Below are 23982 nucleotides of genomic sequence, written 5' to 3' on the forward strand. Positions count from 1 at the left end.
TGCCTGGCTGAGGGACAATTGTAGGGAAAAGGAACCCTGAGCCCCGGTGGGGCTGCTGCAAACCCAGGTCTCCCTTACCTGTTCAGAAGCTGCCAGTCCTAGGTACCAGTTTCAGTTTGTACCGTGTTATGTATTAGTGTGTTTTACTGCTCTCTATCCAGTAGGGGGAAGGAAGCTTTGTAAATATGTTCACTTGTGTATATTTCTGGTAGAGCTATGTATTTCTTTAGCATTGATGGTTCCTGTATTTCCTGTGTGTGATTAAGTAATGAAGTCCTGTGAATGCCTGTCCATGTCTATGCTTCAAATTCATTTTAAATACACAAAACTGGTGATGAGGATGGGATTCTAGGGAATGGACACTGCAGAAACACATGAAATCAGTTGAGTGAAGAATCGGAAATTTAGAGACACATAAATATCTCCAGCATAGCTTCTCTGGGACACATGGAGGAATTTGATGTGGCTAATCCATCCTGATGGGACTCTTATGTTGACAGGTTATTTACTTTCTAGAAGCCAATAAGGTGGCCGATGCTGTGCAGAAAAGAGCTGTGTTACTGAGTGTTATTGGATCTAAAACTTTTGATATTGTCCGCACACTAATATCACTTGCTAAACCAAAAGACTGCCCATGTGAGGAAATTTTGGCCCTGTTAAAAAATCATTTTTCACCCACTGCATCTGAAACAATGAGGCCTTTCCATTTCAACAGATGAAACCAACAACCGGGTGAGAGCATTGTATCATATATTGCAGAACTGTGCAAGCTATCTGAAAACTGCAATTTTGGTACTAGTTTAGAATGCTTGCTAGGGGATAGGCTAGTGTGTGGAGTACAAGACGAGCCACTGCAGAGGAGACTTCTAGCCAAACCGAACTAAACATTTATTACTGTACAAGAGAAAGCGCTTGCATATAAGGCTGCATACATTCATTCAAAAAAAATTCAATCTTCTTCCAGCAAAGTTAATTCACTAGTAGTGATGGACGAACTTCCGACGGGACGTTTCGCGAACGCGAAACGCGAACGGGCACAAACGTTCGCGAAAACGACCGTTCGCCGCGGGCTCCATTGACTTCAATGGGAGGCGAATTTCGCAAACCTTTAGGTCGAATTTGCGGCCACGGGGTAATTATTAGGGGGTAGCACGTAGTCCCACCACCTGGACAATAGCATAATACATGTATGAGGTGAATTTGGGATCGATAACTACAAGCATTTTTTTTTTATTTGGGAAATTGTTCTGACAATTCAGGACTATGGAGCTAATGAAGGCAATGGAGGAGAGGGAAGGTCAGGGACCAGGGTAGGCAAACAAGAGGGTGCAGGAGATACAGAGCACTGACAGCAGCACCGTAATACAGAGCACTGACATCAGCACCGTGACATACAGCGCTGACAGCAGCTCCGTGACATACAGCGCTGACAGCAGCTCCGTGACATACAGCGCTGACAGCAGCTCCGTGACATACAGCGCTGACAGCAGCTCCGTGACATACAGCGCTGACAGCAGCTCCGTGACATACAGCGCTGACAGCAGCACCGTGACATACAGCGCTGACAGCAGCTCCGTGACATACAGCGCTGACAGCAGCTCCGTGACATACAGCGCTGACAGCAGCTCCGTGACATACAGCACTGACAGCAGCTCCGTGACATACAGCGCTGACAGCAGCTCCGTGACATACAGCGCTGACAGCAGCACCGTGACATACAGCGCTGACAGCAGCTCCGTGACATACAGCGCTGACAGCAGCTCCGTGACATACAGCGCTGACAGCAGCTCCGTGACATACAGCACTGACAGCAGCTCCGTGACATACAGCGCTGACAGCAGCTCCGTGACATACAGCGCTGACAGCAGCACCGTGACATACAGCGCTGACAGCAGCTCCGTGACATACAGCGCTGACAGCAGCTCCGTGACATACAGCGCTGACAGCAGCTCCGTGACATACAGCGCTGACAGCAGCTCCGTGACATACAGCGCTGACAGCAGCTCCGTGACATACAGCGCTGACAGCAGCTCCGTGACATACAGCGCTGACAGCAGCTCCGTGACATACAGCGCTGACAGCAGCTCCGTGACATACAGCGCTGACAGCAGCACCGTAAGCAGCCCCAGGAGGAAGTCAGCACAGCACAGGGATGGTGTGATCCCCTCATAATAAGAACCCCCAGGAGGAAGTCAGCACAGCACAGGGATGGTGGGAGCCCCTCATAATAAGAACCCCCAGGAGGAAGTCAGCACAGCACAGGGATGGTGGGAGCCCCTCATAATAAGAACACCCAGGAGGAAGTCAGCACAGCACAGGGATGGTGGGAACCCCTCATAATAAGCAGCCCCAGTAGAAATATGACACCGCTCAACCTCTTCAAAGAGGAGGGTAGGGGCATATAGTACGGTGTGCTTTTTTGGGTCAGGGAAGTGAGCCAAATGAATTAAGAAGGTCTGTGTGCTTGATTCCAAAAATTGTTTATAGACATATACATGGTCTACTGATCACATGTGTTGAATTCCTCCGAGATCCATGCCTCATTCATTTTTAGAAATGTGAGGTAGTTAACACTGTCGTGAGCTAGGCGAGTACGCTTATCGGTCACAATCCCCCCTGCTGCGCTGAACGTCCTTTCGGACAGGACACTGGATGAGGGGCAAGCCAACAGTTCGATTGCAAATTGGGCAAGCTCTGGCCAGAGGTCAAGCCTGCCCACCCAGTAGTCTAGGGGTTCATCACTCCTCAGAGCGTCCACATCGGCCGTTAACCCAATGTAGTCGGACACCTGACGGTCTAGGCGTTCCCTGATGCTGGATCCGGATGACACCTGTCGATGGGTCGGCTGAAAGAATGACCTCATATCCGAAGTCACCAACACATCTTCAAACCGGCCTCTTCTTGCAGGCGCTGTTGGATTGGTACCCGCAAATCCTTCTCTGGGAGTGGGAATTGCTCCTCTGCCAGCGCACGCAAAAGCAGAATGCAGCATTTCTCGAAGCAAGGCCTGGAAGTGCTGCATTCTGACAGCCCTCTGCGACGGCGGTAACATTTCCGCCATTTTGTGTTTGTACCGGGGATCTAAGTACGTTGCCACCCAGTACTGGTCCTTGACCCTCATGCTTTTTATACGGGGGTCCCTATTAAAACACTGGAGCATGAAGGCCCCCATTTGCACTCAAGCGGAAGGTATGTGGTGGTGGTGGTGTTGTTGGTGGTAGTGTCTTTGGGGGTGCACATAGCAGAGAGTGAAGAAGAGGGTGCAGATCGAGAGGATGAGGAGGGTGCAGAAGAATAAGGCTGAGTGAGCCACTCAACCAAGTCTGGTGCGTCCTTTAAAGTAATTGAACGCACCTTCTGCAACTTCCCACTTTGGCTCAAGGCTGTTGCTCCTGCCCTACCCCTACCACCCCTGCGGAAGGGCCTGCCTCTTCCTCTGCCTGTCATTTTTTAAATCACCCTGTGACAAAACTCTTAGTCCCTATACCGCTGAAGGACTGCTGCAGTATAGGGCAGCGGTCAGCAGTAGTGCACGTCAACCCTATGTATTGTGGACCGATAGCGGTCCTTACAGAACAGCAGACTGTACTGCACTCAGGCCTATGTACCGTAGCACCCTATACCAAGTTACCAGTCCTTATAAAAACTTTTGTGGACCAAGCAGGTTGTGTGTTAGTGATTAGCAGACTGTACGTCAGTCCCTATACCAATGAAGGACTGCTGCAGTATAGGGCAGCGGTCAGCAGTAGTGCACGGCAACCCTATGTATTGTGGACCGATAGCGGTCCTTACAGAACAGCAGACTGTACTGCACTCAGGCCTATGTACCGTAGCACCCTATACCAAGTTACCAGTCCTTATAAGAACTTTTGTGGACCAAGCAGGTTGTGTGTTAGTGATTAGCAGACTGTACGTCAGTCCCTATACCAATGAAGGACTGCTGCAGTATAGGGCAGCGGTCAGCAGTAGTGCACGGCAACCCTATGTATTGTGGACCGATAGCGGTCCTTACAGAACAGCAGACTGTACTGCACTCAGGCCTATGTACCGTAGCACCCTATACCAAGTTACCAGTCCTTATAAGAACTTTTGTGGACCAAGCAGGTTGTGTGTTAGTGTTTAGCAGACTGTGCGTCAGTCCCTATACCGCTGAAGGACTGCTGCAGTATAGGGCAGCGGTCAGCAGTAGTGCACGTCAACCCTATGTATTGTGGACCGATAGCGGTCCTTACAGAACAGCAGACTGTACTGCACTCAGGCCTATGTACCGTAGCACCCTATACCAAGTTACCAGTCCTTATAAAAACTTTTGTGGACCAAGCAGGTTGTGTGTTAGTGATTAGCAGACTGTACGTCAGTCCCTATACCAATGAAGGACTGCTGCAGTATAGGGCAGCGGTCAGCAGTAGTGCACGGCAACCCTATGTATTGTGGACCGATAGCGGTCCTTACAGAACAGCAGACTGTACTGCACTCAGGCCTATGTACCGTAGCACCCTATACCAAGTTACCAGTCCTTATAAGAACTTTTGTGGACCAAGCAGGTTGTGTGTTAGTGTTTAGCAGACTGTGCGTCAGTCCCTATACCGCTGAAGGACTGCTGCAGTATAGGGCAGCGGTCAGCAGTAGTGCACGGCAACCCTATGTATTGTGGACCGATAGCGGTCCTTACAGAACAGCAGACTGTAACGCACTCAGGCCTATGTACCGTAGCACCCTATACCAAGTTACCAGTCCTTATAAGAACTTTTGTGGACCAAGCAGGTTGTGTGTTAGTGATTAGCAGACTGTACGTCAGTCCCTATACCAATGAAGGACTGCTGCAGTATAGGGCAGCGGTCAGCAGTAGTGCACGGCAACCCTATGTATTGTGGACCGATAGCGGTCCTTACAGAACAGCAGACTGTAACGCACTCAGGCCTATGTACCGTAGCACCCTATACCAAGTTACCAGTCCTTATAAGAACTTTTGTGGACCAAGCAGGTTGTGTGTTAGTGATTAGCAGACTGTACGTCAGTCCCTATACCAATGAAGGACTGCTGCAGTATAGGGCAGCGGTCAGCAGTAGTGCACGGCAACCCTATTTATTGTGGACCGATAGCGGTCCTTACAGAACAGCAGACTGTACTGCACTCAGGCCTATGTACCGTAGCACCCTATACCAAGTTACCAGTCCTTATAAGAACTTTTGTGGACCAAGCAGGTTGTGTGTTAGTGTTTAGCAGACTGTGCGTCAGTCCCTATACCGCTGAAGGACTGCTGCAGTATAGGGCAGCGGTCAGCAGTAGTGCACGGCAACCCTATGTATTGTGGACCGATAGCGGTCCTTACAGAACAGCAGACTGTAACGCACTCAGGCCTATGTACCGTAGCACCCTATACCAAGTTACCAGTCCTTATAAGAACTTTTGTGGACCAAGCAGGTTGTGTGTTAGTGATTAGCAGACTGTACGTCAGTCCCTATACCAATGAAGGACTGCTGCAGTATAGGGCAGCGGTCAGCAGTAGTGCACGGCAACCCTATGTATTGTGGACCGATAGCGGTCCTTACAGAACAGCAGACTGTAACGCACTCAGGCCTATGTACCGTAGCACCCTATACCAAGTTACCAGTCCTTATAAGAACTTTTGTGGACCAAGCAGGTTGTGTGTTAGTGATTAGCAGACTGTACGTCAGTCCCTATACCAATGAAGGACTGCTGCAGTATAGGGCAGCGGTCAGCAGTAGTGCACGGCAACCCTATGTATTGTGGACCGATAGCGGTCCTTACAGAACAGCAGACTGTAACGCACTCAGGCCTATGTACCGTAGCACCCTATACCAAGTTACCAGTCCTTATAAGAACTTTTGTGGACCAAGCAGGTTGTGTGTTAGTGATTAGCAGACTGTACGTCAGTCCCTATACCAATGAAGGACTGCTGCAGTATAGGGCAGCGGTCAGCAGTAGTGCACGGCAACCCTATGTATTGTGGACCGATAGCGGTCCTTACAGAACAGCAGACTGTAACGCACTCAGGCCTATGTACCGTAGCACCCTATACCAAGTTACCAGTCCTTATAAGAACTTTTGTGGACCAAGCAGGTTGTGTGTTAGTGTTTAGCAGACTGTGCGTCAGTCCCTATACCGCTGAAGGACTGCTGCAGTATAGGGCAGCGGTCAGCAGTAGTGCACGGCAACCCTATGTATTGTGGACCGATAGCGGTCCTTACAGAACAGCAGACTGTAACGCACTCAGGCCTATGTACCGTAGCACCCTATACCAAGTTACCAGTCCTTATAAGAACTTTTGTGGACCAAGCAGGTTGTGTGTTAGTGATTAGCAGACTGTACGTCAGTCCCTATACCAATGAAGGACTGCTGCAGTATAGGGCAGCGGTCAGCAGTAGTGCACGGCAACCCTATGTATTGTGGACCGATAGCGGTCCTTACAGAACAGCAGACTGTAACGCACTCAGGCCTATGTACCGTAGCACCCTATACCAAGTTACCAGTCCTTATAAGAACTTTTGTGGACCAAGCAGGTTGTGTATTAGTGTTTAGCAGACTGTGCGTCAGTCCCTATACCGCTGAAGGACTGCTGCAGTATAGGGCAGCGGTCAGCAGTAGTGCACGGCAACCCTATGTATTGTGGACCGATAGCAGTCCTTACAGAACAGCAGACTGTACTGCACTCAGGCCTATGTACCGTAGCACCCTATACCAAGTTACCAGTCCTTATAAGAACTTTTGTGGACCAAGCAGGTTGTGTGTTAGTGTTTAGCAGACTGTGCGTCAGTCCCTATACCGCTGAAGGACTGCTGCAGTATAGGGCAGCGGTCAGCAGTAGTGCACGTCAACCCTATGTATTGTGGACCGATAGCGGTCCTTACAGAACAGCAGACTGTAACGCACTCAGGCCTATGTACCGTAGCACCCTATACCAAGTTACCAGTCCTTATAAGAACTTTTGTGGACCAAGCAGGTTGTGTATTAGTGTTTAGCAGACTGTGCGTCAGTCCCTATACCGCTGAAGGACTGCTGCAGTATAGGGCAGCGGTCAGCAGTAGTGCACGGCAACCCTATCTATTGTGGACCGATAGCGGTCCTTACAGAACAGCAGACTGTACCGCACCCAAGCCTATGTACCGTAGCACCCTAGACAGACCAAGTTACCAGTCCTGATAAAGAGCTTTGTGGAACAAGTGAGTTGTGAATGATTAGCAGACTGCAGCAGAAGGGCAGCAGTCAAGTATAATATTCTTTCTATATTTGGAAGAAAGAATATTATACGTGTACAAGCCTATTACCGTACCACTGATACCAGTCCTGAAAAGAACCTTTGTGGAACTAATAGTAACAGCAAGTCTTTAAAATTATCCTCACTGCCTGACACACTGCTTCCTGCCTGTCCCTATACAAATTGGCAAAAAAGAGTAGGCTGGAACGATTAGCTGGAACAGCTCTTTTGTGGACCTGATAGTAACAGCTAATGATGATGATGATGATGATGATGAAGAAAGACTAATCTGGCTGAGCTGTCCCTAAAATAGCAGCATACAGCGCTCTGTCCCTTTATCTAAACTGACAAAAGAAACTCAGGCTGCTGACCTAACACCTATACCAGTCCTGAAAAGAACTTTTGTGTACCAAATAGCTAGCGTTTTCTCTGTCCCTACTCCACACAGGATCCTTTCCCTACAGTGACAGAAGAAAGAATGTAAAATGGCCACCGGATCGGGTGTATTTATAGGTTAGGGGGAATGTCCAAGTGTCCATGAGCTGTCATGTCTCAATTGGTTGTCCTGTAACACATGATAAACGTGTCACGAAAGGTTAAAGTTCTTGTATACATTAAACACGTAAGTCCGCCGGGGCGAACGACGGAAAAAGGCGTTCGAACCCGCGGACGGCGAAAGTCGGAAATTCGCCGCGAAACGACCGCCGGGCGAACCGTTCGGCCATCACTATTCACTAGATATAAATCAAGTGGCAAAGGCAAATGTTAAATCAAAGGACTTTCCACCACACACTGATGTTGCAGTTCCATTTACAGGGAAGTGTTACAGCTGCGGGAAACACAGGCGTAATACATGCCATTTTAGAAATGCAGTTTGTCACACGGGCAAACGTAGAGGTCACCTACAAACAGCCTGTCAGACTAAAGATCAGTCTACAAATGTGAATACAATACCAATGGCAGCACACTCCATTAATGCGCCAATTGTTGTTCCAAATGATGAAACCTCTACAGGTGTTTATACAAATGACTAAGTATATAAAGTGGAAAGCTCTTCATCAGGACTGAAGATTTACACCTAGATTGTGTTACAAGATGTTCCATGCAAAATGGAAGTAGCTTCAGGGTGTGCATATTCCTTAATTTCAGAAGTAATGTTTACCTCATTATGGCCTCACAATGCTCCTTCTATAGCCGCCGCTGAAGACGTCAATGACGAAACGCGTTCGACTGAGTTACGCTGATTACGTCACTTCCGGATCGCCGACGGTGGTTGGAACGCAGGTGGAGCGCAAGCTGCGTATCCACCGTACGGCATCCGCGGGTATATTGAAATTTGCGCTATAAGGACTCTATCCCAAGGGGAAGTGTAGCAATAGAGCTACCACCTTCATAAGGGTAAATCCCGGGACATTGGCCCTGAAATGTGGTTCCATTCGGAGGAGGTTTTTCTGTTTTCCCCGGGACAGAGAGTGAATTAGCGTTTTTCTTTTATTTTGTCTAATCACATGCTGTTTTCTGGAGCAATATCGGAATATTCGGATGAACTTACACATTAGTTCTCTTGGTGGATTGCGTCTCCACGTTTTTTTCTCATTATATGAGAGTTGTGGTCATATATATAACATTTTTATTTTTTGTTTTCTGTTTTTTATTGCTGTTTTTATATGTTTTTTATCATTTTTGTGAAAATAAATAGATTTTTTAAATGGATTACACTATGGAGACTCCAATTTTTTTTCTTATGAGGATATATGGAACTTTCTTCTGGATACGATCAATCACCAAACTACGGAGTAAAGAGCCGGACATCGGGAGATTGAGTTTGAAGGCGAACAACCCCTGTAGGGGTACTTTCTTTTGGTGAGTGGGGTTCCTTGTGGAGGAGCACGGAAGTCACGGTGAAGATTGCACAGGAAGCACCAAAGTCACTTTATGAACATTTCTTGGGATTGCACTATTGAACATATATTTTGGACAATTTTTTTTGTTTTCAGTTTTTGTTTTCAGTTTTTATTAATATCATATATATTTTTTATTTATTTATTTTTTATTTTTATTTTTATTTTTGACCATTATTTTTTGATTTTGATTTTTATTATAATCATTTATATATTTTTCTTCATTCACGAGTGTTATTAATTTTATTATTCAAGGGTAATTTTTGCACTTTTATTATTAGGGTCTGTGCTATATGATCAGGTTGTCTCTTATATATAATCTTTCACTTATATATATATTTTTTCACCAGGAATTGTTTATGCTCTTTTAGAAATAATAGCATCTGCATTTCTTTTATATTTTTTCACTAAAATATATATTAAATTACTGGCACAATTATAATTTAGCACATATGCGATTTTAAGGTAAAATTGCATTGAGTTATATACTAGTTTTGTTACACTTGGTACTTTCATGATAATTCTCCCTGCTTTTCACTGGATGTTTTCTTCACATTTTGAAATTAAAGTTGTCGTTCTTCCAATATTATATTCTAGTGAGGAGATTGTTGGCAAACTTTAGCATTGATGCGTCCTTGCGATTAATCGCAGTTAGCATTATTATCTCTTGATATTTAGCTTCTCTCACAGGATTTGCGTGGGTTTGGAGACATATTATACAAATTGTGTGATTTAATAGCTTCTGGGTGGAGCTGTTCCTGTATCTCTTCCTGGGCTCAATAGTAATAGGAGCCGGAAAGTTTTAGGGTTTTTCGGGTAAAAACCCTAAGTTATTATATTTTATATATTTTATATATTTTTTAGTTTTCATTTAGGTGGAATGAGAACCTGTTCGGGTTCATGGTAAATAGGTAGCGCCAGTTTCCCCGGTTGTTATATTGTTTCCAATGCTCCTTCTATAGTACCCTGTGATATTCAGTTGGTCGACTACAACAAACAAGTGGAAGTTGAGGGTTCTTGCTTTGTACCAGTGAAATATGGAAATTTCAGAGGATGCTTATGCTTAATAATTACTAAGGGACAAAAAGCAAGTTTGCTGGATAGAGAGTGGTTTGAACCCCTTGGAATTTCATTATCAGGAGTTCATAATGTATCTCCAGTTACTCTACAGAATATGATAGAGGACTTTGGTTCAGTTTTTGAAGAAGGCCTTGGCGTGTATAAAGGCCCCCCTGTTTTTGTCAAATTAGACCCTACAGTAACCCCAATTCGTATGAAACCGCGCAAATGTGCATTAGCTCAGACCAAAAATTGATACTGAGATTACACGTGTTGTGGAACAAGGTATACTTGAACCTGTCACACATCCTAAGGGGTGTACCCAGGTTTCGAGTCCTGTGGGAACACATGGGAATGGCATTCCTGTACTTTTTCCACAGCAGGAACGCCATTCCCGTTAAGCGTCCCAAGCAGGAGCATGTTTGCTTTGGGGGCAATTTTCAGGGGGTGGCGCCACCAAGAAGGGATCAGTGCCGTCGCTACCGGGAGCAGAATGTATTGGGCTGGCTTAGCTGGGCTCCGGTGGTCTCATGTGCTTGGGAATGTGGGTCAGTCTTGACTTGGCTCACCTCGGCTTGGGCAGAGGGGAGGTCTCAGCTGTGCTCTTCTGGGGGGGGGGGGCAGTCTCGGCTGGCCTTGAGCAGGGGGTGGTTTTGGCTGGCCTGGGCTCGGGTAAAGGGGAGGTCTTGGCTGTGCTCATGCGGGGGACGGGCTTGGCTTGGCTCACCTCGGCTTTGCTCACCTCAAGCAGGGAGGCGATCTTGGCTGGCCTGGACTCGGCTGGGCTCGGGCAGAGGGGCGATCTTGGCCCACCTCGGGTCAGCTGGACTCAGGCAGGGAGGCAGTCTTGGCTTGGCTCATCTTGGGTCAGCTGGACTCAGGCAGGCCTGAACTCGGCTGGGCTGTGGCAGCAAAGGTAACCAGCAAATGTATTTGATTAGAATAAGAGGAAAGATAATCATGTTATACTTATGTAGCACTGACATCCTTGCTTACTGATGTGATTATGCATGCTTTAATATGAGGTATATGGACATTACTTTGGTTTCGTACTAGAGCCATCTAGTGTCCAAATATGGGTAACACCCCTGTTTATCACACCTCAGAACAACCTAAAGACTTGTACAGGAAGTGACTGTTTGTTTGGATTATGAAGGTTGATCTTGTTACCCAGGAGTACATGTGTGACCTACCCATGAACACTCTCTTACGCAGTGCATGCTGGGTAGGGAATAAAAGGGACTGGAGCAGCCATCTTAGGTCTCTTGGGACCATGTTACCTGCCTGTGCGGATCTGTGGAGGGGTGTCCCGAGAGTCAGCGGCTAACAGCTATTGCGGAGCGCCAGACTGTTCGTGCTTGTGAGGTGACCTGACGGAGCCTGAAAGACAGTAGCCAAATTGAGAAGGTCCAAAGACACTTGGTGGAGAATCGGAGAATCGGATCGATTCAGCGGAGCGGTACAGAGCATCTGGCCTAGCTGACGGAAATACAAGCCACAGTCACTGGACCAAAGTGATCACGCGGAACTCTGATCCAGTTGGTGAGCGCGCTACAGACCACTGTTTGTTAACTTTTGCATGCAGTTAGACTCACTTACAGGCCTCCCTGGAATCTGCAGTTCCACGGAGGCGTAGTAGTGCCACTGACACTAAGCAGGATTGAGATCTATTTACTTTGGTGCCTCAGCGCATGTAAATAAGTTACTGGAATTTCACCAGGAGCATTTCAGCTTAATCTTCCACCTTACTTTGGATTACAAATACAAAGGAGTGACTTGAGCTAGCGAAGAAAAGAAAACCCCGGATTGAAGTACTTTAAGGGAGGCCTCACATATAGCCTTTAAAGCTCCCAGGTTCATAGAAATACATTTGTATACATCTGTTATATTCTGTTATATTGAAAAATATTGTGCTGTCATCCTACGTTGGGATGACAGCACAATTACTGTAACCACCTATTGAAATATTTTACAGTAAACAATATTTCTAGTTAAGTATCCAGTTGTGTGGCGTATTGTTTTTTCCCACCAGGTGGAGCCAGTGGATCCTGACGGTAAAATACAGGTACTTTGTATTGTTTTATATTGTACTGTATTACATTGCAGCACAGCTGTGCCAAGGGGATTGAGTCAAGTCAGTGGGGTTTCTAGGTAGAGTGCAGTCCCAATCAAAACCAGCAGCTCCTTCGGGGGTAAGTGCTACACTTATTTCAGTTGTTATGTTTTAGAACTTAAACTGTTCCCCACTGTGATGCTAGTGAATAACTTGCTGGAGACTTTTCTATTCTGCATGATGACCAGGGGGAGTCATGTCATGTCTCTGACCATCTCTTGTATCGTGTCTGCAGTCTCTAACCATCTCTTGTATCAAGTCCTCAGTCTCTGACCATCTCTTTTATCATGTTCTCAGTCTCTGACCATCCTTTGTATCATGTCCACAGTCTCTGACTGTCTCCTGTAGTATTTCTGCAGTCTCTGACCATCTTTTGTATCATGTCCACAGTCTCTTGCCTAGGGTAGCACAAAACCAAAATACACCACTTTTCCCAAGGGGCCTGGCTGGCCAGGGCCACGGCCAGCCCGCTCCCCCCTACAGCAGCATATGAAATTAAACTGTTAGCACTGAAGGCAGCCACTGGCCCATGCAGTACCCACAATAGAGAATGAGAGAATCATACAATCTGCCACCTGATTCCTTTCAACTGATGTTGGGCGGGGATGGAGATACATTGTTGGCAGATTCAGTGGGATGACCATTCAGTGGGACGGCCATTCAGTGGGATGGTCAGTAGGTGGGCCCTGGGGAAAAACACTTTTTTATTTTTGTGGTGGGGGGGAATCTTGGGTGAGTTCCCACACTTTTTTTCCCAGGACTTGACCCCTGGGTGTACCCCAATAGTTTCAGTATTGGAGCCAAATAGTGACATTAGAATTTGTGCCAACTATAAATGTACAATCAACAAAGCACTGCTTAAAGTACGGCATATTCCAGAAATTAATAGAGGACCTCTTATCTGGACTTCCAGGTGTAGTACCTTATTTTGATGCTGTTCTTATTGGAGCAGATAGCATTCAGTCTTTGGCTACAACTACAACTTGTTTTGAAGCATTTTCTTGTGTGTTTTTGAGGTAAACAGTGTGAATTTCCTTGGATATAGAATTGATGAACATTGAATTCATCCAACTGATTCTAAGGTTGAAGCTATTCATGAAGCTCCAGTCCCAACAAACAAACAATAGCTGCAAGCTTTCCAGGGTTCCTTAATTTTTACCATTCTTTTCTGCCTCACAAAGTCACTATTGCTAAACCCCTGCATCGTTTACTAGATAAAGATGTTCCTTGGAAGTGGACTGACGTTCATTCTACAGCTTTCATTGCTGCAAAAAAGCTGTTATCTTCTGACAGTGTACTTGTACACTATGATTTAAAAAAAACACTCACTCTTAATTGCGATGCTTCTCCATATGGCATTGTAGCTGTCTTGAGTCATGTTTTGGAAACTGGTGTTGAGGCTCCTATTGCATTATATTCAAGGACCTTGTCTACAACAGAGAAGAAATATTCTCAAAATGACAAGGAGGCTTTTGCTATTGTGCCTGGGGTAAAAAAGTTTCATGGCTATTTATATGGGCAGAGGTTTACCATTGTAACAGACCATAAGCCTTTGCTGGGTCTGTTCACCAGAAGTACTCCTACTACTCAAATTCTTTCCCCACAAATGCTCAGATGGTCACTTATGCTGAACGGCTATGACTGTGATTTAGAATATCATCCTGGCAAGAATATCACTTATGCTGATGTGTTGAGCCAGTTGCCTTTGTTTTCTTCTGGTTTCCTTGTCCCTCCTGTGCCTGAGGTTCTCATGTTGGAATCCATTCCAAACCCTCCATGTATGCTAGAGACATTGCTGGTATGACTGCTAAAGATCCCGTGCTGGCCGTTTGCTCAACTGGGTGTGTAGGGGATGGCCCAAATCAAAAGTTGAAGAGAAGTTCAAACCATTTTTAGCGCGCCAACATGGACTGTCTGCCTATAAAGGCTGCCTATTATGGGGAAACAGAGTGGTAATTCCAAAGGCAGATCAAGCTTAGCAAGTACTGCATGCTCTCCACAAAAGACATCCTGGAATACTCCACATGAAAGCGTTAGCCAGAAGTTATGTTTGGTGGCCTAAAATGGATGAAGTTATTGAGAAGTGGGTACAGAACTGTGTACCATGTCAATCCACCCATCATGCTCCACCTAAAGCCTCAATACATCCCTGGGGAGTGATTAGGTTGATTAGGTCACCTTGGTCACGGTTGCATATAGATTTTGCAGGGTGTTTTCAAGGCTAGATGCGTTTTTTAGTTGTCGATTCCTTCTCAAAATGGCTGTAAGTTGTATCATTTATATATTCCACCTCAGCCACTCTCATAAGAGTTTAACCACTTGCTTACTGGGCACTTAAACCCCCCTCAGTCCCAGACCAATTTTCATCTTTCAGTGCTCTCACATTTTGAATGACAATTACTCAGTCATGCAACACTGTAACCAAATGATTTTTTTGTCCTTTTCTTCATACCAATAGAGCTTTCTTTTGGTGGTATTTGATCACCTCTCGGTTTTTTATTTTCGGCGCTATAAATGAAAAAAGAGCGAAAATTTTGAAAAAAAAATGAATTTTTCTTCGTTTCTGTGACAAAATTTAGCAAATTAGCAATTTTTCTTCATAAATTTTGGCCACAATTTATACTACTACACATCTTTGGTAAAAATAACCCAAATTATTGCATATTATATGATCTGTGTGAAATTTATAGAGTCTACAAGCTATGGTGCAAATCATAAAGATCACATCTGATGTACTAAGGCCTATCTCCATTCTTCAGGCATGGTGAGTTATTTTAAGTTGTCATTTTTTCCCACAATTCTTTGCAAAATTAAGATTTTTTTTTTCACAAAATTTTCATTGTAATAGCTTATTTCTCCCACACGGAATGTGCATACCACAAATAACACCCCAAAATACATACTCCTACTCCTCCTGAGTATAACGATACCACATGTGTGAGACTTTTACACAGCCTGACCACATACAGAGGCCTAATTTTGAAGTAGCACCTTCAGGCATTCTAGGAGCATAAATTACACATTTCATTTCTCAACCACCTATTACAGTTTTGAAGGCCCTGGAATACCAGGGCAATGGAAACGTCCAGAAAATGACCCCATTTTGGAAAGCTAACACCCCAACGTATAATCTATGAGGCATAATTAGTCTTTTCAATGGTTCATTTTTTTCCAGAAGTTTTTGGAAAATGTGGAAAAAAATTAAAACGCATTTTTTTTTACACAAAGTTGTCCGTTTATAAGAAATTTCCAACGCATAGCATTTACATAGCAAAAATAACACCCCAAAATACATTCTACTACTCCTCCTGAGTATGGCAATACCACATGTGTGAGACGTTTACACAGCCTGGCCACATACAGAGGCGCAACATGCAAGAAACACCGTCGGCGTTCCAGGGACAAATAGCCTGCACATACCAAGAATTACACCCCCAAATACATTATGCTGAGCAAAGGGTAAAGAAAAGATTACCTGTGGTTTTAGAAGCGCAGTTGTCCACAGGAGGATATCACTGGTCCAGGCAGCAGGCAGGGACTTGGTCAGCAACAGCGAACACAGTTTTTCAGGCAGCAGGCAGGGATTCTGTCCATATTACAGTCCAGGGTCAGTGCAGAGATGTCAGCAGTGCCAAAAATATTGGTCCTGGTAGTAGGCAGGTCCTTGTGGTGTGGTCAGTGCCGCATGACGGCAGTAAGTCCTACAGGCAGCAGACAGAAGTAGAGCCTCGTTCAGGACAGAATGGGGATAGGGGTAGAGGCTTCTCCCTCCCAAATCTCTTTGAAGCCTCAGAGTCTCCACACCCTAATCTAGGAATAAGAAAACAAAGAAAATTGTTTTCTTCTTCCAGAAAAACTATACTGGAGCCCCTCACATATGTGAGACCCCGTGTTGAATCCCACTAGTCCAGTTGCAGAATACAAGATCAGTCCAAGAGGCAGGCAAATATCGTGGTCAAACAGTCCAAGGTCAGTTCCAGATCAGGCAGAGATATGTACAGAATCGTTAGACAGAAGCATGGTCGAATAACAGTCCAGGGTCAGTTCCAGATCAGGCAGAGGTATGTACAGAATCGTTAGGCAGAAGCATGGTCGAATAACAGTCCAGGGTCAGTTCCAGATCAGGCAGCGGTTTGTACAGAATCGGCAGGCATAAGAGTGGTCAAATAACAAGCCAGGGTCAGTTACAGAGCAGGCAGTGGCATAAGGGGTGTGAAGGTGTATGAAGGCAGGAACTGAGGATTATGTTTACCATACTTCACTAAAAATTTATTGAAGTATGGTAACGCCGAAAACAGTCGCCTATGCAGAGGCCTGGTTGGGAAGGACATTGTGCATAATAATAAGATGTGTCTCTTCTGACTCCTGCTCTGGTACACACCTTACATCTTTTTTGACGTCTTTGGCCTGTTGGTTTGGGAGGGATTTTATCGGGAAAGTGGCGCTCGGAGAGTCGACTAATAACATCTGATCGGATATTTTCTGGTGGGCCATTTGGGAAAATAAGGGCAGTGAAAACTTCCTCCTGGTAGCCAAAGAAACGTTTGGGGTTTTGGGTGGAGTTGCGGTAAATTACAAAAGAATTGTAAATGGGCAATTGAAAAAAATAAATTGCTACTTTTTTGTACCAATGGTATGTCCGTCTTGTGACAAGATATGGTTCCATCATTTGGTCATTGAAGTCGACTCCCCCCATGAACAAATTGTATTCGTAAATGCATTTGGGTTTCTTTACGGGGCCATTCCTTCTGGGGATTTCCACGAAGGTATCATTGTGGATCAGGGCTGCTGTTAGAAATCACAGGGCCCCATACAGCCTACCTGACAGGGCCCCCTCCCCCCCCCAAAAAAAAAAATATCAAATAAAATTTTTGCTAAAATGCGATGGTAGCAATGCCGTTTTGCAGCCATGGCAGAAACTATATCTTTGCTACTACTGCCTCCTGACATCTGTATTTTTTTTATAATTTTTTTAAATTGCTGAATAGTAATTTTTCTTTGCGAGACTGGCTGCAACTGTGAGCAACTCTTGGCTGCAACTGTGAGCCAAGTGTTTGGCTTGCAGTTGCAAAGTGGCCCCATTGAATTCAATGGGAAGTTTGATAGGTGGTGCTGCCTGTCAAACTCTGCAGCCTGTGTTAAAATGTCGCAGCTGTGTAGTAAAACATTGCAACTACATCATGTGTACAGCCCTGTCTGACGGTATTGTTAGGATTTGGGTGTGCAGCTAGGGTGATGATAAATCCACGGCTCAGCCAACCATGTGAAAGAGTTCTTAGGCTGCATTTCCACTTTGTATTTCCTGACCGTGTGACAAAGGGTAAGGGAAACGCATGCTTTGCATTAATTTTAGAAATGCACTGCAATCTCGCATAGTGCTTGTGGTGCCGTTAATTGTTAATGGCACCCCAAAAACAGCTTGCATTTTGTCATGTGACAAACTTGCAAAGCTGCAAGCCTGAAAATGTTCTAGAACTTTTATGGTGCGTTTGTCAAATATAGGGTGCCCATTCAAGTGAATGGGCTGCCCTATGTATAAACAATCTAAAAAAAAAAAAAAAAAATTCAAAATAAATGCAGGAACATGTGTTCTCGCTATGCTAAGGGCCGGTTCACACTGCAGGCGCGGCAAGGCGTCTCCGACTTGCCTCGCCGCGACCTGCGGCGACCTCAGCGGCGACTTGCAGAGGACTTCTGTATAGAAGTCAATGCAAGTCGCCCCCGAAGTCGCCCAGAAGTAGTACAGGAACCTTTTTTCTGAGTCGGAGCGACGCGAGTCGCTCCTCTCAGAACGGTTCCATTGTACAGAACGGGGGCGACTTGCGGGAGCGAGGCGAGGCGAGTCGTGTCGCCTCGCATCGCCCGCTGTGTGAACCGGCCCTAAGTGTAAATGGGGCCTCAGGAGTGGCATATAGAAATAGCTGGTGCATTGTGGCTGGTGGAGATGTTTGTCAGCTGGAATTCTGAACTTTCTGCAGCTTCACACCCCACCTCCTCAGTCACCCCTTTCCATTAGAAGCACTACAACATTCAAACCCTACAGCCACAATTCACACAGAGCACAGAGTAGAGGTCAGGAGAGCAGAGCTCAGGACTCATCAGGGAGGAACAGGCAGAGAACTTCTTACCTTCAATCTTTCTTCTTTGCAAGATAACGCTGCAAAGGGGGAGGGGAGGGGGAGTTTAAGGACCCACAGAACACAGGCAGTGTAATGATTTCAAGGCAGAAGCAGAGAGACAGTGTGCAGCTGTCACTGCTGCTCTAAAATCAGGATGCAGCCCGAGAATAAAGCCAGCATGGGACAGCTTGCTAAACAAAGGCACTGTAGGCAAGTAAGTAGAACACAGGGATAAAGCACAGGAGTCACAAGGCAGAACAGCCAGCTCTTCTCTCCTGCACTTGTCCGGGCCCCCTTTTGGACTGATGAGGCTCGGGCCCCCTACTGGAGGGCTGGCTGTACTGCCTTATCAGCGGCCCTGTTGTGGATAGAAGACAACATATACACATCCCTTCTGTCCTTCCACTTCACTGCCAGAACCTCCTTGTTTCTCAGACTTGCGGTTTCTCCTTTTCGCAGCTTCTTATTCACAAGACTTTGAGGAAAGCCCTTCCGATTCCTTTTTACGGTGCCACATGCTGGCGTCTTCTTCCGGTGAAGGTTGTGGAACAGGGGCAGAGATGTGTAGAAGTTATCTACATACAGGTGGTAGCCTTTATCCAATAGGGGGTATATGAGGTCCCAAACAACTTTTCCGCTGGATCCCAAGTAGTCCGGACAATTAGGGGGCTGCAGCTGGGTGTCCTTCCCTTCGTACACTATGAATGAATATGTGTACCCTGTGGCTCGGTCGCATAATTTGTAGACCTTCACCCCATAGCGGGCCCTTTTGCTGGGCATAAATTGCTTCATTCTAAGCCTGCCGCAAAATTTTATAAGGGACTCATCCACACATATGTGTTGGTCCGGGGTAAACAATTTGGGGAATGTTTCTGAAAAATAATTAAGTATTGGTCGAATTTTGTAAAGCCTGTCGTAATTTAGATCATTTCGTGGAAGGCACTGGGAATTGTCGCTGAAATGTAAGAACCTCAGGATCATCTGATACCTGGTTCTGGGCATTACCGCGGAGAAGAGCGGTGAGTGGTGGAGGGGGTGGGTTGACCAATAGGTACGCAATTGATTTTTTTTGTTGAGTCCCATATTAAATGTGAGGCCTAAAAAAACACTTGAACTCCTCCACCGTTAGGTCTCTCCATTCGTAGGGACGGGCATAATAAGAGGTCGGATTTTGCAAAATAAATTGTTGTGCATACAGGTTGCACTGGGCCACAATTAACGACAACATATCCTCCGTAAAAATTTAATTAAAAAAATCTATTGGGGTAAAATTCTCCGTGTCCACCTGGACTCCTGGCTGGGCAGTGAAAGGGGGAACATTGGCCTCTCCTGAATTAGGAGGAAGCCACAAGGGGTTCTGAAGGGCATAGGGAAGGCCGGCATGGCTCCTAACCCTTTGGGGCTGAGATGACACCCCACTGGCACTTGGCCTTTCTTGACGGGGCACTGCGGTGCTGGTGGATGGCACTGCGGTGCTGGTGGACGGCACTGCGGTGCTGGTGGACGGCACTTCGGTGCTGGTGGATGGCACTGCCTCACTATAACGCCTTCGTTTGATGGGCTGGATATCTTCCTCCTCGGATTCAGTCAGTGTTTCACTGCTGAGGACTGGCTCATAATTTATGTCGGCTTCAGAATCCGAATCTGAAAAGGAATCTGAAGAGGAGAGCTCCCCATTGCTCTCGTCGGCCATGGAAAGAATTTGGTATGCCTCCTCGGCGGAAAAGACTCGTTTAGCCATGGTTGCTGGTTAAGCCTGCACTGATGGGCACTGATGAGGTGGCACAGATGTGCACTGATGAGGTGGCACAGATGTGTACTGTTGAAGCAGCACAGAGGTGGCACAGATGGGCACTGATGAGTCGGCACAGATGTGCACTGATTATACAGATGGGCTCTTTTGAGGTGGCACAGATGGGCGCTTTTGAGGTGGCACAGATGGGTGCTTTTGAGGTGGCACAGATGGGTGCTTTTGAGGTGGCACAGATGGGCACTGCTGAGTCGGCAGATGGGCACTGATGGGTCGGCACAGATGTGCACTGATTTATTGCACAGATGTGCAGATTTATTGCAGATGTGCACTGATGAGGCAGCAGATGGGCACAGATGGGCACTGCTGAGGCGGCACAGATGGGCACTGCTGAGGCGGCACAGATGGGCACTTCTGAGGCGGCACAGAGGGGCACTGCTGAGGCGGCACAGATGGGCACCGATTGGTACAGATGGGCACCAATTGGCACTGGTGGGCACTGGCGGTGCACAGATGGGCACTGACGGTGCACAGATGGGCACTGGCGGTGCACAGATGGTGCACAGATGGTGCACAGATGGCACAGGTGGGCACAGGTGGGGTAGAGATGGGCACTGGCGGGGTAGATCTGGGCACTGGCAGGGTAGATCTGGGCACTGGCAGGGTAGATATGGGCACTGGCAGGGTAGATATGGGCACAGATGGCACAAAAGACTTTTTTTTCTCAACTCACAGTATCTCTCTCCTCACACGCTATCGCTGTGTGAGGAGACAGATTCGGCAATGGGTGATGATCTTGTTTACATTTGAGATCATCACCCATTGGAGGCGGCGATCGCGCTGTAAACGGCCGCTGTGATTGGCCGTTTACAGCGATCTGTGATTGGCTGTGTCCAGGGGACACGGCCAACACAGATTTTCCCCGATGCGAGCTCCCGGGAGCGCGCGGGGAGCTCTTAAAGGGGACGACGTCAATAGACGTAGTCCCGGAATTCGAGATCCGCGCTGTAGCCGTCATTTGACTATAGCGCGGATCTCAAGTGGTTAAGGAGGCTGTTTGCTACACATGGGTTGCCAGATACAATTGTGTCTGATAATGGAACGCAATTTACCTCCTCAGAATTCAAAACCTTTATGGCAAGCAATCTTCGACATGTTACAATTAAGGATGAGCCGAACACCCCCCGCCCCCCCGGTACGGTTCGCACCAAAACAGGCAAAAAATTCGGACGAACACGCGAACACCGTTAAAGTCTATGGGACACAAACATGAAAAATCAAAAGTGCTCATTTTAAAGGCTTATCTGCAAGTTATTGCCATAAAAATTGTTTGGTGACCTGGGTCCTGCCCCAGGGGACAAGTATCAATACAAAAAAAAGTTTCAAAAACAGCTGTTTTTTCAGGAGCAGTGATTTTTTTTAATGCTTAAATATTCCTTTAAATATTGTGTCTGGGGTGTCTATAGTATGCCTGTAAAGTGGCACATTTTTCCAGTGTTTAGAACAGTACCACAGCAAAATGACATAGCTAAAGGAATTTAATTTAAATCTGATCGTGGCTGTAATTAATTGTCGGGTCTCATCAATATAGATAAAACTCATTGAAAAAAACGGCATGCCCCCCCCCCCCCAGTCCATTACCAGGCCCTTAGGGTCTGGTATAAATAATAAGGGGAACCCCAAACCAAAATGTAAAAAAAAAAATTGCATGGGGGTCCCTCCAAAATCCATACCAGGTCATCAGGTCTGGATATTAAGGGAAACCCTGCATCAAATAAAAAAAATGGTGTAGGGGTCCCCCCAAAATCCATACCAGACCTGATTTTAATGGGAACCCTGTGACAAAATTTAAAAAATGGCATAAGGGCCCCCCAAAATCCATACCAGACCCTTATCCGAGCACACAACCTGGCAGGCTACAGAAAAAGAGGGGGGGTGAGAGAGCATCCCCCTCCTGAACCGTACCAGGCCACATGCCCTCAACATGTGGAGGGTGCTTTGGAGTTGCTCAAGGGCCTCATCCCCACAACCCTTGCCCGGTTGTTGTGGGGGTCTGCGGGAGGGCGCTTATCAGAATCTGAAAGCCACCTTTAACAAGGGGACCCCCAGATTCCTCCCCCCATGTGAATTGGTAAGGAATGTACCCCTACCATTTCACAAAAAAAGTGTCAAAAATAGTCAAAAAGACAGGAGACACTTTGGGACAAGTCCTTTATTAAAAAATAAAAACATAAAAATGTCCAGCAATGTCCATTCATCTTCTATCATGCTGCCCGACGAACCGAAAAAAAAAGCAACAGTTCCACCTCCATGGGAGGCTCCCGCCAAGTAATGCTTCTTCTCAGTGACAGCTGTTATATAGCTGAGGGCGGGACCACCCAGTGACGTAAGCGGTTGACCCTGACGCCCTCTGACACCTCATGACACCCCCAGACACAATATTTAGAGGAATATTTTATTTTTATTGTTTCACTTTAAGCATTATTAAAATTATTTTTTTTTAAAGAAAAACGGCCGTTGATACATGTCTCCTGAGTCAGGACCCGGGTCCCCAAACACTTTTTATGACAATACCTTGCATATAATCCTTTAAAATTAGCACTTTTGGTTTTTCGTGTTAATTTCCCATAGACTTTAACGGTGTTCCGCGGCTTTCGAATTTGCTGCAAACACTGCATAATGTTTGTTGTTCGCCGAATGTCCAAACAAACAAAGTTAACCTAGTAAAATTGTAACAATTGTAATAACCTAGTTACGATTGCACCATTTCACCCGTCATCAAATGGTCAAGCTGAACATATGGTTCAGACGACCAAAGACTCATTAAAGAGAATTGTTCAAGGAGATTGGAATCAGAGACTTGCACATTTCCTTCTGCAACAACATGTGACACCATGCTCAAGCACTGGTTGTGGCCCAGCAGATCTCCCAATGAACCGTCGTCTAAAAACATGTTTGGATCGTTTACACCCTGATCTGACATCGGAGTTAAAAGAAAAGCAAGAACTTGATTTTAAAAAGGATGCTAATGTTTCTGTGAGAGTGTTTGAGCCGGACAGTGCTGTCTATGTCAGAAACTATGCTGCTGGGCCTCATTGGATACCAGCAAAGGTGCTTGTGGCTTACAGGACCTTTGTCATACAGAGTACAAATTGCTGAAGGTATAGTATTATGAAGGCATGTTAATCAGATCCGAGAAAGAAGTGGTGAAATTGTACCTCCTGCTGATTCTAGTGGTACTGGGATTCCAGTGATGCCAGATCATGGGGAACCATTGGTTGATACAGGTGCTATTCCTCCAGGAAATGTTATTGCAGAGCCAGTTTTTCTCAGTCCCTCTGACACAGCACAAGAAGAAGAATTGCACCCAACTAAAGGGTCCCAGGGAACTGTCTCAAACAGTGGTCCTTAGGTGTCCAAGGAGAAATATTCACCCCCCCCCCCCCCAGTTATCTCAAATACTTTGAGGTCTAGAGGGAAGGAGTGTTATGTATTAGTGTGTTATACTGATTTCCATCCAGTAGGGGGAAGCAATTGTAAACATGTTCACTTGTGTTTATTTCTAGTAGAGCTATGTATTTCTTTAGCATAGATGGTTCCTGTATTTCCTGTGTGTGTGATTAAGTAATGAAGTCCTGTGAATGCCTGTCAGTGTCTATGCTTCAAATTCATTTTAAATACCCAAAAACGACAAATACAGGCTCAGTCTAGGTGATGTCTTTTTGAATTTTATTGCAGTACTTAAAAAGGAGAGATGGATGAGGGTGCAGAATGCTCCAAAAACACCAGCACACACAGGAGGACAGATTCTTAAGCAAAAA

The 23982-nt window shown here is 46.0% G+C and overlaps 2 pseudogenes; both read left to right on the plus strand.

Moving 5' to 3' along the window:
- Positions 1–447: 447 nt before the first annotated feature.
- Positions 448–10435, plus strand: LOC143984151 (uncharacterized; annotated as a pseudogene).
- A 2462-nt stretch (positions 10436–12897) lies between these two features.
- LOC143984152 (uncharacterized) lies at positions 12898–23573 on the plus strand (annotated as a pseudogene).
- The last annotated feature ends 409 nt before the right edge of the window (positions 23574–23982 follow it).

The sequence above is a fragment of the Lithobates pipiens genome, unplaced genomic scaffold, assembly GCF_037356315.1.
Source record: "Lithobates pipiens isolate NorthernLeopardFrog02 unplaced genomic scaffold, aLitPip1_a1.2 Scaffold_16, whole genome shotgun sequence".
NCBI classification, from domain to species: domain Eukaryota; kingdom Metazoa; phylum Chordata; class Amphibia; order Anura; family Ranidae; genus Lithobates; species Lithobates pipiens.